Below are 20592 nucleotides of genomic sequence, written 5' to 3'. Positions count from 1 at the left end.
TTGTTGCAATATGTTTGGGACAACAGTACATTTTCAGGCGGACAAACTTTCGAAATTACAGTAGTTACAATTTTCAACAACAGATGGCGCTGCGGTCTGGGAAACTCTATAGTACGATATTTTCCACATATCCACCACGCGTAGCAATAATATGGCGTAGTCTCTGAATGAAATTACCCGAAACCTTTGACAACGTGTCTGGCGGAATGGCTTCACATACAGATGAGATGTACTGCTTCAGCTGTTCAATTGTTTCTGGATTCTGGCGGTACACCTGGTCTCTCAAGTGTCCCCACAGAAAGAAGTCACAGGGGTTCATGTCTGGCGAATAGGGAGGCCAATCCACGCCGCCTCCTGTATGTTTCGGATAGCCCAAAGCAATCACACGATCATCGAAATATTCATTCAGGAAATTGAAGACGTCGGCCGTGCGATGTGGCCGGGCACCATCTTGCATAAACCACGAGGTGTTCGCAGTGTCGTCTAAGGCAGTTTGTACCGCCACAAATTTACGAAGGATGTCCAGATAGCGTGATGCAGTAATCGTTTCGGATCTGAAAAATGGGCCAATGATTCATTTGGAAGAAATGGCGGCCCAGACCAGTACTTTTTGAGGATGCAGGGACGATGGGACTGCAGCATGGGGCTTTTCGGTTCCCCATATGCGCCAGTTCTGTTTATTGACGAAGCCGTCCAGGTAAAAATAAGCTTCGTCAGTAAACCAAATGCTGCCCACATGCATATCGCCGTCATCAATCCTGTGCACTATATCGTTAGCGAATGTCTCTCGTGCAGCAATGGTAGCGGCGCTGAGGGGTTGCCGCGTTTGAATTTTGTACGGATAGAGGTGTAAACTCTGGCGCACGAGACGATACGTGGACGTCGGCGTCATTTGGACCGCAGCTGCAACACGGCGAACGGAAACCCGAGGCCGCTGTCGGATCACCTGCTGCACTAGCTGCGCGTTGCCCTCTGTGGTTGCCGTACGCGGTCGCCCTACCTTTCCAGCACGTTCATCCGTCACGTTCCCAGTCCGTTGAAATTTTTCAAACAGATCCTTTATTGTATCGCTTTTCGGTGCTTTGGTTACATTAAACCTCCGTCGAAAACTTCGTCCTGTTGCAACAACACTGTGTTCTAGGCGGTGGAATTCCAACACCAGAAAAATCCTCTGTTCTAAGGAATAAACCATGTTGTCCACAGCACACTTGCACGTTGTGAACAGCACACGCTTACAGCAGAAAGACGACGTACAGAATGGCGCACCCACAGACTGCGTTGTCTTCTAGATCTTTCACATCACTTGCAGCGCCATCTGTTGTTGAAAATTGTAACTACTGTAATTTCGAAAGTTTGTCCGCCTGAAAATGTACTGTTGTCCCAAGCATATTGCAACAAACGGTGTATTTCTATCGCTGCTCGTTTAGTTTTTATTGCCGTTTCAAATATACCCGTCATTTTTTAAACACCCTGTATAACGTATCTTGGTTGGTTGGTTTAGAGAGGGAGGAAGGGACCAAGCCGCTAGGTCATCGGTCATTCACGTATCTTGTTTAGTGATAAAGGAGCATTTGGTCTGTTGACAAGCCTCGTTGGCTTAGTCTTGTGCAACGTCGTGAAGAGCAAACGTGTGGTGCGTCATAGTGAACCATCAGCTCATAGGCCCGTTTTTCATATACGGAACACTGAACGTGCACAGGTATCTCAGCCTCCTAACAAACCGCCTTCCATATATGCTAGAAGACGTTCCTCTGCTCACTAGGAGGGACCTGTGGCACCAACGTGATGGCCCATAGTGCACGAAGAACTACAGCATGCCTTCAAGAACTGTTTCCAAATCGTTGGATTGGACGCTGAGGTGCTGTACCTTGGTACGCCCGTTCCCCGGATTTCCTGACTCTAGGCTCCTTTCTGTGTGGAAAGCTGAGAGACGTGAAAATGAATTCCAGGTTCGTGGCGCCATCCATCAGCAATGCAGGAATTCAGTATGGTGTTGGCCCACCCTTAGCCTTGATGACAGCTTCCACTCCCGCAGGCTGGAAGGTTTCTTGGGGAATGGCAGCCCATTCTTCACGGAGTGCTGCACTGAGGAGAGGTAGCGATGTCGGTCGGTGAGGCCTGGCACGAAGTCGGCGTTCCAAAACATCCCACAGATGTTCTGTAGGATTCAGGTCAGGACTCTGTGCAGGCCAGTCCATTGCAGGGATGTTATTGTCGTGTAACCACTCCGCCACAGGCCGTGCGTTATGAACAGGGGCTTGATCGTGTTGAAAGATGTAATCGCCATCCCCGAATTGTTCTTCAACAGCGGAAGCAAAAAGCTGCCTAAAAGATCAATGTAGGCCTGTGCTGTGATAGTGCCACGCAAAACAACAAGGGGTGCAAGGCCCCTCCATGAAAAACACGACCACACCGTAACACCACCGTCTCCTTATTTTACTGTTGGCACTACACACACTTGCAGATGACGTTCACCGGGCATTCGAACACCCACACCGTGCCATCGGATCGGCACATTGTGTACCGTGATTCGTCACTCCACACGACGTTTTTCCATTCTTCAGTCGTCCATTGTTTACGCTCCTTACACCAAGCGAGGCGTCGTTTGGCATTTACCGGCGTGATATGTGGCTTATGACCAGCCGCTCGACCATGAAATCCAAGTTCGCACACCTCCCGCCTAACTGTTACAGTACTTGCAGTCGATCCTGATACAGTTACTATGCGCATGCATGATTTGGTTTAGCGTGGAAGCTCACTTTCAGTTGTTTGCGTTCATCAATAACCAAAACTGGCACATTTGGGGGACTGAGAATCCGCATTTCCGAGAAGTCTATTCACCCTCAACTGGCGACTGTGTGGTGTGCAGTGTCCAGTCACGAAATAATCGGCGCGATTTCCCGTGATGCAACAGTTGACTACCGAACGGTACGTGAAAGTTTTGGAAGATTATTTCATCCGCGTTGTCCAAATGGACCCCGATTTCGACAAGATATGGTTCATGTAAAATGGAGCTCGACCCCACCGAAGCAAGAGAGTGTTTCATGTCATGAAGAGCACTTTGGGGACCGCATCTGGCTCTGGGGCACCCAGAGGCCACCCCCTCTTACCCCCCTGTCCATCTCCTCCTACTGCATTTCTCTGTCCACTCCTCCTTCCCCTCTCCATCTCCTCCTCTTCCATTTCTGAGTCCACTTCTTTCTCTTCCCTCTCTGTGTCTATCTCCTCCTCTTCCCTTTCTCTGTTCATCTCTTCTTCCACCTCCCTCTCAGTATCCACTCCTTCCCGCATATCTCCTGAACTATGTGTCATACAAAGATATAATTTTGTAGGTTCATTTAACAGCATGTGTAGATACTATTTGCTAAATGTGATGCAAATAGCGTCAACAGCGGAAAAACAATACCTCTAAACGTTATGATGTCAACTCAAATGCCTCAGTTTCACTCCACGAACAGCAAGAACGTAGGTGATTTCGGGGAGAAAACGTTTCGTAAAGGTTTCCAATCTGCTGCAAGTCGCTACGTTCTCTCGTCCTCAGATACTGGATAGTGTGCACATAAGCTGCAGATTATGCAGCAAATATTGTGGAAGCAATGATTAAACACTTTGAGATTGTATAAGTATTGTACTGACTATTTTGAATCGTATCACGTACCAGATATAAACAAAAAAAAAAACCATTTTGACAAATATGATAACGTTCAAAAGTCGAATAGTAAATACCTTTTTCAAAGAATAAATATTCTTCCCTAATTCGCGTAATGGTTCAGATGGCTGTAAGCACAATGGGACTTAACATCTGAGGTCATCAGTCCCCTAGAACTTAGAACTACTTAAACCTAACCAACCTAAGGACATCACACACATACATGCCCGAGGCAGGATTCGAACCTGCGACTGAATTCGCTTAATGTTCTTCAAATCAACACCTGTATTGTAGTGCACATTTCCTAAAGTAACCTTTGTTCTTCCTCAGGGTTCAGGCTCTCTCTTTACCAAATTTTATCGAATCCGGTTCACCACATTATACATGATGTGGCAATTTTTCATGTATCTCAGCGGTTATGACATCAAATACACTATGTGATCAAAAGTACCCGGACACGCCCAAAAACATTCGTTTTTCATATTAGTTGCATTGTGCTGCCACCTACTGCCAGGTACTCCATATCAGCGACCTCAGTAGTCATTAGACATCGTGAGAGAGCAGAATGGGGCGCTCCGCGGAACTCAACGGGTTTCGTACGTGGTCAGGTGATTGGGTGTCACTTGTGTCATACGTCTGTACGCCAGATTTCCACACTCCTAAACGTCCCTAGGTTCACTGTTTCCGATGTGATAGTGAAGTGGAAACGTGAAGGGACACGTACAGCACAAAAGCGTACAGGCCAACCTCGTCTGTCGACTGACAGAGACCGCCGACAGTTGAAGAGGGTCGTAATGTGTGATAGGCAGACATCTATCCAGACCATCACACAGGAATTCCAGACTGCATCAGGACCCACTGCAAGATGACAGTTAGGCGGGAGGTGAGAAAACTTGGATTTCATGGCCGAGCGGCTGCTCATAAGCCACACATCACGCCGGTAAATGCCAAACGACGCATCGCTTGGTGTAAGGAGCGTAATCATTGGACGATTGAACAGTGGAAAAACGTTGTGAGGAGTGACGAATCACGGTACACTATGTGGGGATCCGATGGCACGTTGTGGGTATGGCGAATGGACGGCGAACGTCATCTGCCAGCGTGTGTAGAGCGAACAGTAAAATTCGGAGTCGGTGGTATTATGGTGTGCTCGTGTTTTTGAAGGAGGGGGCTTGCACCCCTTGTCGTTTTGCGTAGCACTATCATAGCACAGGTCTACATTGATGTTCTAAGCACCTTCTTGCTTCCCACTGTTGAAGAGCAATTCGGGGATGGCAATTACATCTTTCAACACGATCGAGTACCTGCTCATAATGCACGGCCTGTGGCGGAGTGGTTACACGACAATAACTTCCCTGTAATGTACTGGCCTGTACAGAGTCCTGACGTGAATCTAATAGAACACCTTTGGGACGTTTTGGAACGCCGACTTCGTGCCAGGCCTCACCGACCGATATCGATACCTCTCCTCAGTGCAGCATTCCGTGACGAATGGGCTGCCATTCCCCAACAAACCTTCCAGCACTTGATTCAACGTATGACTGGAAGCTGTCATCAAGGCTAATGGTGGGACAACACCATATTTAATTGCAGGATTACCAATGGAGGGCGCCACGAACTTCTAAGTCATTTTCAGCCAGGTGTCCGCATACTTTTCATCACATAGTGTACTTCATAACATCAACAAAAGCAAAACGAGGATAATGGAATGTAGTCGAATTAAGTCGGGTGATGCTGAGGGAATTAGATTAGGAAATGAGACATTTAAAGTAGTAAAGGAGTTTTGCTATTTGGGGAGCAAAATAACTGATGATGGTCGAAGTAGAGAGGATATAAAATGTAGACTGGCAATGGCAAGGAAAGCGTTTGTGAATAAAGATAAATTTGTTAACATCGAGTATAGATTTAATTGTCAGGAAGTCGTTTCTGAAACTATTTGCATGGAGTGTAGCCATGTATGGAAGTGAAACGTGGACGATAAATAGTTTGGACAAGAAGAGAATAGGAGCGTTCCAAATGTGGTGCTACAGAAGAATGCTGAAGATTAGATGGGTAGATCACATAACTAATGACGAAGTATTGAATGGGATTGGGGAGAAGTTTGTGGCACATCTTGACCAGAAGAAGGGACCGGTTGGTAGCACATGTTCTGAGGCATCAAGGGATCACCAATTCCTGTGGGCTCAGGATGACATGGTGGCCGGTCGGTACCGTTGAACGGAGTTTAGTGTAGATTATATTAAAGACAAGGCGTACAGTAATAACCCCAAAACCATTGCTGAGCTAAAAACAGCCGTTCAGGAGGTCATAGACAGCCTCGATGTTCCGATACTTCCGCAGGTCTTGCACAATTCCGCTATTCGTCTCCGCGACATCATCGCCAATGACGGCAGGCATATCGAACATGTCATAACCTAAATCCGAATATCTGTAGTGCCGTTTACACGTTGAATAAAGTGTGTGCACGCCGTAGTTTTTTAACTAATTTACGTTTTTCATATAGCTCAATAATAGCACCATCTACATTCTAACAGCTGTGTCTCTGTAACCAGTAAAAAATGTAAGCTATATAAGACTGTTCCTACAGTTGCTTGCATTGTTATAATTACGCTACGGCCAGCGCGACAGGATGATGTAGAGGGTGTTACGCTACCGTTACAGGGCAGGAACAGTTTATAAGAACAAGTCAAGAGACTCGCGATGAATAAGTCGGCCGCATACCGACGAAACGTGCCGCCTTTAATCTCGGCAGCAAATTATCCGCTAAAACAGCAGGCAGTGTTCATTTCCGCGGAACAGAAGTAAGAATCTCGGGGGGGGGGGGGGCAGCGCACCTTACGGAATAAAAACACAAGACAGGGGCAGTGCCTTAAAAAAAAAGAACCTGTGGAAAGATAAAGAGACTGCGTTGAAATGGGAAAAGTTTCGCGAAATATGTAAAAAAGAAATATCGCGACTCTGGTCCGTTTACTTCCCCCGAGATAACACCCACTTCTTTCATCTCGTAGTTTTCTTTTTTCTTAATTTTTAATGCCGGACTGGGTGACTTAATGTTCTTACGACTACTTGCAGGTCCGTGCGCAAAGAATAAACGACCTTAGCGCACAACGTAGAGGGAGGAATTGGCCAAGACGACTAATTCAAAACAGCCAGTGTACGCAGGCAGGGATTTGTAAGTTTACTGAGCACTTAGTTAAATCTGTAGATGATAAAATATCGCCGGTTGGGATCTTCTGTTACTTTTCGAAGATTGTGTCGACGAGCTACATTACTATACGTTAAACCCGGTTCTTGGTTGACAATTCAAGTTACGGGTTGTCTACCTAACGGTTCGCAGGGGAAACAGAAGTTTGATTTTCAATCTATATACGAGGGTAATCCCAAAAGTAAGGGTCTTTTTTTTTGTAAGTACATAGACCTGCTTATTTCTACAATGATTTACATCAGTTTACGGCTTGAACATTTAGCTTTTTTCTACATAATCACCATTTCTATCGATGCATTTTAGTGGACGCTGTGGCAATTTTTGTATGCCCATGTCATACCAGTTCGCCGTCATGCTGTTCAGAAAGTTATGAACCTCTTCTTTCACCTCGTCATCAGAGCTGAATTGCTTTCCGGCCAAATGTTCTTTTCACCTAGGGAACAGGTGATAGTCACTGGGCGTCAAGTCGGGACTATAGGGTGGGTGGGTGATTGTGTTCCACTGAAACTGTTGCAGGAGAGCAACCGTTTGCCGAGCGATGTGTGGGCGAGCGTTGTCACGGAGAATGTGTACGCCCTTGCTCAACATTCCTCTTCTCCGGTTCTGAATTGTCCGTTTTAGTTTTTTCAGAGTACCTGCCAGCGTCAATTGTGGTTTCAGCGATTCAGCTCCGACGATTAGGTGAAAGAAGAGGTTCATAGCTTTCTAAACAGCATGGTATGACATGGGCACTCACAAATTGCCACAGCGTCTAAAAAATGCATCGACGGAAATGGTGATTATGTTGAAAAATAACCAAATATTCGAGCCGTAAACGTATGTAAACCATTGTAGAGATAAACAGGTCTATGTACTTATAAAAAAGTAGGAGACCTTACTTTTGGGATTACCCTCGTAAATAAAAATGTGTTGCCGTATTTATGAAAGGTCCATCACTTGTGAACGGTTCTACCGATCTGGCTGATTTTCTTGTTTAGCTGTGTTCGTAATCGTCAGGACAAGGTTTGTACGAAAGGGAAGCTTTGGAAAATGCACCGGAGAAGTCGGATATTTGGATGGTATTTTGGTACGAAATCGCAGTGAAAGAAATGTGACAATCGTATTACAGTTCTGTTGTGATATGTTTTCATAACAAAAAAAAATTAGGTTCAGTTTGATAGTTCCTGCTGTCGTATGGTTTCATAGGAACAAATTCCGCAGTGAATACTGATATTTTGCGAAAAAATATATTCAATGTGATACGAGGCATTTGTGATCCTGCACGGCGTTCCGTATTATCCTCCTGAAAAAATGGTTCAAATGGCTCTGAGCACTATGGGACTCAACTGCTGTGGTCTAAGTCCCCTAGAACTTAGAACTACTTAAACCTAACTAACCTAAGGACATCACACACATCCATGCCCGAGGCAGGATTCGAACCTGCGACCGTAGCGGTCGTGCGGTTCCAGACTGTAGCGCCTTTAACCGCTCGGCCACTCCGGCCGGCCTACCCTCCTGAAATCATCGATTCCATATTCTGCTAACAGTCATTGGATCACGACCAACGCGAGCAGCAATGTCGCGATGCGATAAACCGCAATCGCGATAGGCTACAATCCGTCCTTTATCATAGTCGGAAACGTGATGGTACGCGTTTCTCCTCCTTACACGAGGCATCACAACAACGTTTCACCAGGCAACGCCGGTCAACTGCTGTTTGTGTATGAGAAATCGGTTGGAAATTTTCCTCACGTCAGCACGTTGTAGGTGTCGCCACCGGCGCCAACCTCGAGTGAATGCTCTGAAAAGCTAATCATTTGCATATAACAGCATCTTCTTTGTGTCGGTTAAATTTCGCGTCTGTAGCACGTCATCTTCGTGGTGTAACAATTTTAATGGTCAAGTAAATGAGACTGACGAAAAGTGCAGACAGCATTTGGGTTCAAATGGTTCAGAGCAGTATGGGACTCAACTTCTCAGGTCATTAGTCCCCTAGAACTTAGAACTAGTTAAACCTAACTAAGCTAAGGACGTCACACACATCCATGCCCGTGGCAGGATTCGAACCTGCGACGGTAGCGGTCTCGCGGTTCCAGACTGCAGCGCCTAGAACCGCACGGCCACTTCGGCCGGCGACAGCATTTGGGGGCAAATCGAATAAATATTTCCCAACGCGATGCATTGTGCCTCTGGGACGACGGATACAGCTGAGATCGACTAGCTCAGTTGGACCTTACGCACAAAATACACTCCTGGAAATTGAAATAAGAACACCGTGAATTCATTGTCCCAGGAAGGGGAAACTTTATTGAAACATTCCTGGGGTCAGATACATCACATGATCACACTGACAGAACCACGGGCACATAGACACAGGCAACAGAGCATGCACAATGTCGGCACTAGTACAGTGTATATCCACCTTTCGCAGCAATGCAGGCTGCTATTCTCCCATGGAGACGATCGTAGAGATGCTGGATGTAGTCCTGTGGAAAGGCTTGCCATGCCATTTCCACCTGGCGCCTCAGTTGGACCAGCGTTCGTGCTGGACGTGCAGACCGCGTGAGACGACGCTTCATCCAGTCCCAAACATGCTCAATGGGGGACAGATCCGGAGATCTTGCTGGCCAGGGTAGTTGACTTACACCTTCTAGAGCACGTTGGGTGGCACGGGATACATGCGGACGTGCATTGTCCTGTTGGAACAGCAAGTTCCCTTGCCGGTCTAGGAATGGTAGAACGATGGGTTCGATGACGGTTTGGATGTACCGTGCACTATTCAGTGTCCCCTCGACGATCACCAGTAGTGTACGGCCAGTGTAGGAGATCGCTCCCCACACCATGATGCCGGGTGTTGGCCCTGTGTGCCTCGGTCGTATGCAGTCCTGATTGTGGCGCTCACCTGCACGGCGCCAAACACGCATACGACCATCATTGGCACCGAGGCAGAAGCGACTCTCATCGCTGAAGACGACACGTCTCCATTCGTCCCTCCATTCACGCCTGTCGCGACACCACTGGAGGCGGGCTGCACGATGTTGGGGCGTGAGCGGAAGACGGCCTAACGGTGTGCGGGACCGTAGCCCAGCTTCACGGAGACGGTTGCGAATGGTCCTCGCCGATACCCCAGGAGCAACAGTGTCCCTAATTTGCTGGGAAGTGGCGGTGCGGTCCCCTACGGCACTGCGTAGGATCCTACGGTCTTGGCGTGCATCCGTGCGTCGCTGCGGTCCGGTCCCAGGTCGACGGGCACGTGCACCTTCCGCCGACCACTGGCGACAACATCGATGTACTGTGGAGACCTCACGCCCCACGTGTTGAGCAATTCGGCGGTACGTCCACCCGGCCTCCCGCATGCCCACTATACGCCCTCGCTCAAAGTCCGTCAACTGCACATACGGTTCACGTCCACGCTGTCGCGGCATGCTACCAGTGTTAAAGACTGCGATGGAGCTCCGTATGCCACGGCAAACTGGCTGACACTGACGGCGGCGGTGCACAAATGCTGCGCAGCTAGCGCCATTCGACGGCCAACACCGCGGTTCCTGGTGTGTCCGCTGTGCCGTGCGTGTGATCATTGCTTGTACAACCCTCTCGCAGTGTCCGGAGCAAGTATGGTGGGTCTGACACACCGGTGTCAATGTGTTCTTTTTTCCATTTCCAGGAGTGTTATTTGGGACGTCGTCAGAACAGGCGACAAACGTATCTAGCTTCTGGTACGCCTTGCATTCGCAATGACGATTAATAAATCACAAGGCCAGTCGTTGGAAGTGTGTGGAATAAACCTTGAGATGTTGTTTTCTTTCCCCATGGGCAGCACTATGTGGCGTGCTCAAAAGTCAGTAAACGATCGGCGCTATTCGTTTCCTCTCCGAACCGTAAGACACAAATATATCGTTTATCACCAAGCGTTGCGATGACCTCATTAAACATACAGATTATAGTCGAGACAATGAATTGTGATTCATTTGATTTCAATGAATTCATAATCTTACTGAAATTGTTTTGTTTCAGTTGACACAAATTCAAGGAAAGATTAGTTCGGGTGAATCCCTTCGCGACCGACTCACTGACCGACAATGCACAGTCTAAACCACTGGAGATACGAGGTGTTTTCAAGTTCTAAGGCCTCCGATTTTTTTTCTGCGGACTGGAAAGAGATAGAAACATGCCCATTGTTTTAAAATGAGGCCACCTTCATTGTCAATACGTCCCAGAGATGGCAGCACCGTATGGCAGATGGAATTTTATCGCCAGCGGCGAGAATGAGAACTGTTTTAAATACTTAAAATGGCGACGTTTTCCTTACTTGAACAGCGTGCAATCATTCGTTTTCCGAATTTGCGTGGTGTGAAACCAATTGAAATTCATCGACAATTGAAGGAGACATGTGGTGACGGAGTTATGGATGTGTCGAAAGTGCGTTCGTGGGTGCGACAGTTTAATGAAGGCAGAACATCGTGTGACAACAAACCGAAACAACCTCGGGCTCGCAAGAGCTGGTCTGACGACACGATCGAGAAAGTGGAGAGAATTGTTTTGGGGGATCGGCGAATGACTGTCGAACAGATCGCCTCCAGAGTTGGCATTTCTGTGGGTTCTGTGCACACAATCCTGCATGACGACCCGAAAATGCGAAAAGTGTCATCCAGGTGGGTGCCACGAATGCTGACGGATGACCACACGGCTGCCCGTGTGGCACATTGCGAAGCAATGTTGACGCGCAACGGCAGCACGAATGGGACTTTTCTTTTCGTCGGTTGTGACAATGGATGAGACGTGGATGCCATTTTTCAATCCAGAAACAATGCGCCAGTCAGCTCAATGGAAGCACACAGATTCACGGGCACCAAAAAAATTTCGGGTAACCGCCAGTGCTGAAAAAATGATGGTGTCCATGTTCTGGGACAGCGAGGGCGTAATCGTTACCCATTGCGTTCCAAACGGCACTACGGTAACAGGTGCATTCTACGAAAATGTTTTGAAGAAGAAATTCCTTCCTGCACTCCAACAAAAACGCCCGGGAAGGGCTGCGCGTGTGCTGTTTCACCAAGATAACGCACCCGCACATCGAGCTAACGTTACGCAACAGTTTCTTCGTGATAACAACTTTGAAATGATTCCTCGTGCTCCCTACTCACCTGACCTGGCTCCTATTGACTTTTGGCTTTTTCCAACAATGAAAGACACTCTTCGTGCCCGCACATTCACCAGCCGTGCTGCTATTGCCTCAGCGATTTTCCAGTGGTCAAAACAGACTCCTAAAGAAGCCTTCGCCGCTGCCATGGAATCATGGCGTCAGCGTTGTGAAAAATGTGTACGTCTGCAGGGCGATTACGTCGAGAAGTAACGCCAGTTTCATCGATTGCGGGTGAGTAGTTAATTAGAAAAAAAATCGGAGGGCTTAGAACTTGAATGCACCTCGTAGAGGCGTGTGACACAGTAAACATTTCCTGTTAAGCAGTTTGTGGGAAGGAACACGTTAAGCTGTGCTGGGAAAAAGTGTGGTTTTGTTTTCCTTTTCGCAGTCGTTTTCAAAAGAAAACAGGAAAGTTGTGTTTATAGCTAACTTTATAATCCTGTCAGTTTGTTGATTAAAACCGTGCGAAATGCTGTCATTGAATCTATCCTCACATACCCAGCAGCTGGAACGTCTCTCTCATACCCCGTGTACTAATGATTCCAAACGATTTACCCATTCATTTTGACTGCTATTCCCTGGCAAGGTTCCATTTGTAATAACAATAAATAAGGTGAGAGAGAAAGAGGATATGGATAGAGAAAGGGGAGGGGGAGGAAATGGATATAAAGAAGGGGAAAGACGGTATGGACAGAGAGATGTAGGGGGAGGAGATGGGACAGAGAGAATGTGTGATAAGAGGTGTACAGGGAGTGTGGGGAAGGTAATGGAGAGACATAGGGAGGAAGAGGGGGGGTAGAGAAAAGGAGGGGCGGGGTGAGAACGTGAGGGATAGAGGGGGAGAGAGAGAGAGGCGACGGTGATATTACGACATATATCCAATTCCCGTACACACTTAGGAATTGCGAAGCACTGCCGAGTTCGCTAGCATTTCGTATTATTATTGAGACAGAATTTAAAAATTTCAGTAAGTCAAGTACCAAAGCTGGCAACTGTGCATATGTTTTGAGGCAGACGTAACAAACGTTGTGACATTATGCAAATTATATTCACCTGGCTTTTGAAAATGAGAGGACTTAGCAACTTGCAACAAAGTTTTATCAAACTTTTTCTCTCTGACACCCACCACAAAATGACGAAATGAATAAAGTTTATCTCTTACTACATTTTCACTGCTCGTGGAGTCTACCGTCAGGCAAGATGTTTTAATTTATTACTTATTTATTACTAACTCAATGCGGAACACATTTTTCTATACCAGGTCTGTCCAAAAATTTCCGGAACTTTGTCCTCAGAATTTTTTACGCTTACCCTTTATTATTTTACGCGGTCTCCGAAATACTCTTCTCCACAATTGACACACCGTTCCTAACGCCGTTTCCACTTCCGGAAACAGTGTCTGTACGCCTCTTGCTCCATCGCGCTAAGTGCCGTTGTAAGGTCCCCTTCGAAAAATTTATAAATGACAGTACTGGAAAACCTCTTACGTTATTTGATTTTCAAACAGCTGATCAAAACTGAACGTACTCACGCAGTTCTCTCTTTACCTATTCTGATCATCACTAAAGTGACACACAATACTTTTTTTTGGCGCAACGATCTGAGTTTGAATAATCCCTACAAAAGAATGGCCATGACAAACAATAACCTATACCCTTCATGAATCACTTACCTCACAAAAATCTACGTTACTCGAACTACTGCAATACAGCGAGCGCCAATACTGCCCGCTAAATAAAAGATTCTAACCATTGAAGGAACTAACTACTGACAGGCATAGTTAGCAAATGAAAGATCTTGATAGAGAACAAACAATTTATTTAGCTTAATAATGTTCAAAATTCATATATATACAAAAAGATACGGCCAAACTTTGAGGAAACATTCCTCACACACAAAGAAAGAAACGCTTACTTTCCATGTTAGAGCTCATTTTATTACTTCTCTTCAAATCACATTAATCATGGAATGGAAACACACAGCAACAGAACGTACCAGCGTGACTTCAAACACTTTGTTACAGGAAATGTTCAAAATGTCCTCCGTTAGCGAGGATACGTGCATCCACCCTCCGTCGCACGGAATCCCTGATGCGCTGATGCAGCCCTGGAGAATGGCGTATTGTTATCACAGCCGTCCACAATACGAGCACGAAGAGTCTCTACATTTGGTACCGGGGTTGCGTAGACAAGATCTTCCAAATGCCCCCATAAATGAAAGTCGAGAGGGTTGAGGTCAGGAGAGCGTGGAGGCCACAGAATTGGTCCGCCTGTACCAATCCATCGGTCACCGGATCTGTTGTCGAGAAGCGTACAAACACTTCGACTGAAATGTGCAAGAGCTCCATATGCATATTCGTGTAGTACGTAAAGAAATATGAATGTGTTAGTTGGACCACTTTTTTCGCTTCCTGATAGATGGCGCTGTAATAGTCACAAACACATGGCTCACAATTTTAGACGAACAGTTGGTAACATGAAGGTTTTTTAAATTAAAATACCGAACATAGGTACGTTTGAACCTTGTATTTCGTGAGTTATTTGACCCGGTCACGATGAATGGACCACCACCCTGTGTATATCTATCAATTCGTGACATCCATCTTCACAAATTTCCTTTTTGTTTATAGCTACATCTCAAAACTCCGCCATCTCTCTCCCCACATCCAGCACTGCTGGCTACAGTTGTGGCGATTCGTGAATGAGTCGTTCATTTGAACGACTCTAAATAAAGAATCGTAAGAATCGAATCGTGATACGGACGAATCGTCGTTCAAAAGAATCGTAAGAACGATTGCGTGTTTCCGAGTCGTGACGATTCGAAGTTCCTACGATTCATCGATTCTTAGTACGCTATGCTTCGAAGGCAACTTCCGAATCATGCCGAGTCGTGCCGAATGACTACGACCGCCAGATGGCAGTCAAGTGGAGGATGCGTGTGAACAAAGGAAGCTCGGAACGAACAAACGAAGTTCGTGGGCCGTGAAAACCAAGCTGACGGGAACGAGCGTAAAGGCATTTCCCATTTACTATCGCTTACCATCAGCCACCGCGCCGACGTGAGCTTAGTTTGCGCGATTAATATACGAACTAGCGATGACAGAAACGATATACAGCGAGTACACAGCTCCCAATACACACGATTAAAATCAAGAAATCCAAGTATGATGAATAAATATGTACCTCTTATTTGTTGCAGATGCAATGCAAAACGCACACACCTTCTTTACACACGAGCAATAGCACTTGGACTATGTAATATATATCGCGTATCTCGAAAACGGCCCTAATGATTTGGATGAAAATTTGTATTTAGACTGGATTTTGCTTTTTGAGTTCACCTACACAGTCCCAGTCTTTCGTAAAAAGTCAATTTTACAATATATATATCCTACATAGTTCAATTCGTAATAACGCAATTTTATATTATAAAAACGCTATTTCACATGTTTTTATAACGCCATCTCGTAAAACTTTGTCAGTACGTAATAAAACAATAGATGCAATCAAATCAAACGTGACCTTTCATCAATAAAGGCATTACACGTATAAATCGAGAATCACACTTGTAACGTCATACGCATGTTTACTCATAAATAAACTATTTCTGGCATATCTTATCATGACACAGTTCGATTCTAACCCCATTGTCAATTTCAGACATGTCCTGCCATCTGTGAGTAAGACGTAGAACTTTTTGCATTCCGTTAAGAATCGTGCCGTCGCAGACTAGAATGAATCGTGAAAGAGCCGTAGGAATCGATTCGCAATGTGAGATTGAATCGTATGAATCGAATCGGGAAAAAGAATCGTGTTGCCCAACTCTACTGCTGGCGGCTCACCTCCAACTGCCCAACGCTACGCGCTGCTCACATCCAACTGCCCAACACTACACTAGCGAATATTCCAACAATGAGTCCAACCAGCCAAAGACTGCACACAGCGCAGTCAGCGAATTTCATACAGAGCGCTACGTGGCGTTACAAACATAAAAACCTACACAGCCTACGTCTGCGAATTTTCTTGTAATTCATCTGAAACATCCCCTTATGAAAATTTCATACAAGACTGTGCTTAAACTGACACACAATATTTTTAGCGCAACGCAATCTGACTTTCAAAAATCGCTACAAAAGAATGGCCCTGATTAACATTAACCTAAACCTTTCACAAATCACTTACCTCACAAAAATCTTCGTTACTCGAACTACTGCAATACGGCGAGCGCCACTACTGCCAGCTAAATAAAAGATTCAAACTACGGAAGGCACTAACTACTGATAGGAATAGTTAGCAAATGAAAGATTTTGATAGAGAACAAACAATGTATTTACCTTAATAATGTTTAAAAATCATATATATACAAAAACGTACGGCCAAACTTTCAGGAAACATTCCTCACACACAGAAAGAATATACCGTATGTTATGTGGACATGTGTCCGGAAACGCCTACTTTCCATGTTACAGATCATTTTATATATGCCATCCAGTATTACAAATTTCAAAACTCCGCCAGCTCTCTCCCCATATCCACCACTGCTGGCGGCTCACCTCCAACTGCGCAACGCTACGCGCTGTTCACATCCAGCTGCCGCTGCCCAACACTACAATGGCAGACAACAATGCTAACTAGCCACAGACTGCACACAGCACAGCCAGTGATTTTCATACAGAGCGCTACGTAGCGTTGCCATTTTTTTTTTTTTTTTTTTTTTTTGTAGTAGTAGTAGTAGTAGTAGTAGTAGTAGTAGTCACGCACCAACAGGGACGAATGTGCGGGTGCGTTATCGTGATGCAAGGGCCGTGAGTTCTCTCGCCACACTTCAGCCTGTTTCCTTCTCACAGTATTTCATGCCCCCCCATGAACCTTGGACCTTGCCATTGGTGGGGAGGCTTGCGTGCCTCAGCGATACAGATGGCCGTACCGTAGGTACAACCACAACGGAGGGGTATCTGTTGAAGGCCAGACAAACGTGTGGTTCCTGAAGAGGGGCAGCAGCCTTTTCAGTAGTTGCAAGGGCAACAGTCTGGATGATGGACTGATCTGGCCTTGTAACAATAACCAAAACGGCATTGCTGTGCTGGTACTGCGAACGGCTGAAAGCAAGGGGAAACTACGGCCGTAATTTTTCCCGAGGGCATGCAGCTTTACTGTATGATTAAATGATGATGGCGTCCTCTTGGGTAAAATATTCCGGAGGTAAAATAGTCCCCCATTCGGATCTCCGGGCGGGGACTACTCAAGAGGATGTCGTTATCAGAAGAAAGAAAACTGGCGTCCTACGGATCGGAGCGTGGAATGTCAGATCCCTTAATCGTGCAGGTAGGTTAGAAAATTTAAAAAGGGAAATGGATAGGTTAAAGTTAGATATAGTGGGAATTAGTGAAGTTCGGTGGCAGGAGGAACAAGACTTCTGGTCAGGTGACTACAGGGTTATAAACACAAAGTCAAATAGGGGTAATGCAGGAGTAGGTTTAATAATGAATAGGAAAATAGGAATGCTGGTAAGCTACTACAAACAGCATAGTGAACGCATTATTGTGGCCAAGATAGACACGAAGCCCACGCCTACTACAGTAGTACAAGTTTATATGCTAACTAGCTCTGCAGACGACGAAGAAATTGAAGAAATGTATGATGATATAAAAGAAATTATTCAGATAGTGAAGGGAGACGAAAATTTAATAGTCATGGGTGACTGGAATTCGAGTGTAGGAAAAGGGAGAGAAGGAAACGTAGTAGGTGAATATGGATTGGGGCTAAGAAATGAAAGAGGAAGCCGCCTGGTAGAATTTTGCACAGAGCACAACTTAATTATAGTTAACACTTGGTTTAAGAATCATGATAGAAGGTTGTATACATGGAAGAACCCTGGAGATACTAAAAGGTATCAGATAGATTATATAATGGTAAGACAGAGATTTAGGAACCAGGTTTTAAATTGTAAGACATTTCCAGGGTCAGATGTGGACTCTGACCACAATCTATTGGTTATGACCTGTAGATTAAAACTGAAGAAACTGCAAAAAGGTGGGAATTTAAGGAGATGGGACCTGGATAAACTGAAAGAACCAGAGGTTGTACAGAGTTTTAGGGAGAGCATAAGGGAACAATTGACAGGAATGGGGGAAATAAATACAGTAGAAGAAGAAAGGGTAGCTTTGAGGGATGAAGTAGTGAAGGCAGCAGAGGATCAAGTAGGTAAAAAGACCAGGGCTCTTAGAAATCCTTGGGTAACAGAAGAAATATTGAATTTAATTGATGAAAGGAGAAAATATAAAAATGCAGTTAATGAAGCAGGCAAAAAGGAATACAAACGTCTCAAAAATGAGATCGACAGGAAGTGCAATATGGCTAAGCAGGGATGGCTAGAGGACAAATGTAAGGATGTAGAGGCTTATCTCACTAGGGGTAAGATAGATACTGCCTACAGGAAAATTAAAGAGACCTTTAGAGAGAAGAGAACCACTTGTATGAACATCAAGAGCTCAGATGGAAACCCAGTTCTAAGCAAAGAAGGGAAAGCAGAAAGGTGGAAGGAGTATATAGAGGGTCTATACAAGGGCGATGTACTTGAGGACAATATTATGGAAATGGAAGAGGATGTAGATGAAGATGAAATGGGAGAAGAGTTTGACAGAGCACTGAAAGACCTGAGTCGAAACAAGGCCCCCGGAGTAGACAACATTCCATTGGAACTACTGACGGCCTTGGGAGAGCCAGTCCTGACAAAACTCTACCATCTGGTGAGCAAGATGTATGAAACAGGCGAAATACCCTCAGACTTCAAGAAGAATATAATAATTCCAATCCCAAAGACAGCAGGTGTTGACAGATGTGAAAATTACCGAACAATCAGTTTAATAAGCCACAGCTGCAAAATACTAACACGAATTCTTTACAGACGAATGGAAAAACTAGTAGAAGCCCACCTTGGGGAAGATCAGTTTGGATTCCGTAGAAATACTGGAACACGTGAGGCAATACTGACCTTACGACTTATCTTAGAAGAAAGATTAAGGAAAGGCAAACCTACGTTTCTAGCATTTGTAGACTTAGAGAAAGCTTTTGACAATGTTGACTGGAATACTCTCTTTCAAATTCTAAAGGTGGCAGGGGTAAAATACAGGGAGCGAAAGGCTATTTACAATTTGTACAGAAAGCAGATGGCAGTTATAAGAGTCGAGGGACATGAAAGGGAAGCAGTGGTTGGGAAGGGAGTGAGACAGGGTTGTAGCCCCTCCCCGATGTTATTCAATCTGTATATTGAACAAGCAGTAAAGGAAACAAAAGAAAAATTCGGAGTAGGTATTAAAATCCATGGAGAAGAAATAAAAACCTTGAGGTTTGACATTGTAATTCTGTCAGAGACAGCAAAGGCCCTGGAAGAGCAGTTGAACGGAATGGACAGTGTCTTGAAAGGAGGATATAAGATGAACATCAACAAAAGCAAAACGAGGATAATGGAATGTAGTCGAATTAAGTCGGGTGATGCTGAGGGAATTAGATTAGGAAATGAGACACTTAAAGTAGTAAAGAAGTTTTGCTTTTGGGGAGCAAAATAACTGATGATGGTCGAAGTAGAGAGGATATAAAATGTAGACTGGCAATGGCAAGGAAAGCGTTTCTGAAGAAGAGAAATTTGTTAACATCGAGTATAGATTTAATTGTCAGGAAGTCGTTTCTGAAAGTATTTGTATGGAGTGTAGCCATGTATGGAAGTGAAACATGGACGGTAAATAGTTTCGACAAGAAGAGAATAGAAGCTTTCGAAATGTGGTGCTACAGAAGAATGCTGAAGATTAGATGGGTAGATCACATAACTAATGAGGAAGTATTGGATAGGATTGGGGAGAAGAGAAGTTTGTGGCACAACTTGACCAGAAGAAGGGATTGGTTGATAGGACATGTTCTGAGGCATCAAGGGATCACCAATTTAGTATTGGAGGGCAGCGTGGAGGGTAAAAATCAAAGAGGGAGACCAAGAGATGAATACAGTAAGCAGATTCAGAAGGATGTAGGTTGCAGTAGGTACTGGGAGATGAAGAAGCTTGCACAGGATAGAGTAGCATGGAGAGCTGCATCAAACCAGTCTCAGGACTGAAGAGCACAACAACAACAGCAATGCACGACCGCATGTTGCAGGTCTTGTACGGGCCTTTCTGGATACAGAAAATGTTCGACTGCTGCCCTGGCCAGCAAATCCTCCAGATCTCTCACCAATTGAAAACGTCTGGTCAATGGTGGCCGAGCAACTGGCTCATCACAATACGCCAGTCACTACTGTTGATGAACAGTGGTATCGTGTTAAAGCTGCATGGGCAGATGCACCTATACACGCCATCCGAGCTCTGTTTGAATCAATGTCCAGGCGTATGAAGGCCGTTATTACGGCCAGAGGTAGTTGTTGTGGGTACTCATTTCTCAGGATCTATGCACCAAAATTGCGTGAAAATGTAGTCACATGTTAGTTCTAGTATAATATGTTTGTCCAGTGAATAACCCTTTATCATGTGCATTTCTTCTTGGTGTAGCAATTTTAATGGCCAGTAGTGTAGTTCTAAGTTCTAGGGAACTGATGACCTCAGATGTTAAGTCCCATAGTGCTCAGAGCGAT

At 45.2% G+C, this 20592-nt stretch overlaps 1 protein-coding gene across 1 annotated transcript in view; it reads left to right on the top strand.

Moving 5' to 3' along the window:
* LOC126108225 (uncharacterized) overlaps nucleotides 1-20592 on the top strand; it is a 927355-nt gene that overhangs the window by 517860 nt on the left and 388903 nt on the right. The window lies entirely within an intron of this gene.

This window comes from Schistocerca cancellata, chromosome 11 (assembly GCF_023864275.1).
Source record: "Schistocerca cancellata isolate TAMUIC-IGC-003103 chromosome 11, iqSchCanc2.1, whole genome shotgun sequence".
Taxonomy (NCBI): domain Eukaryota; kingdom Metazoa; phylum Arthropoda; class Insecta; order Orthoptera; family Acrididae; genus Schistocerca; species Schistocerca cancellata.
The sequence above is the reverse complement of the archived record's forward strand: the minus strand, read 5'-3'. Positions and strand labels throughout refer to the sequence as shown.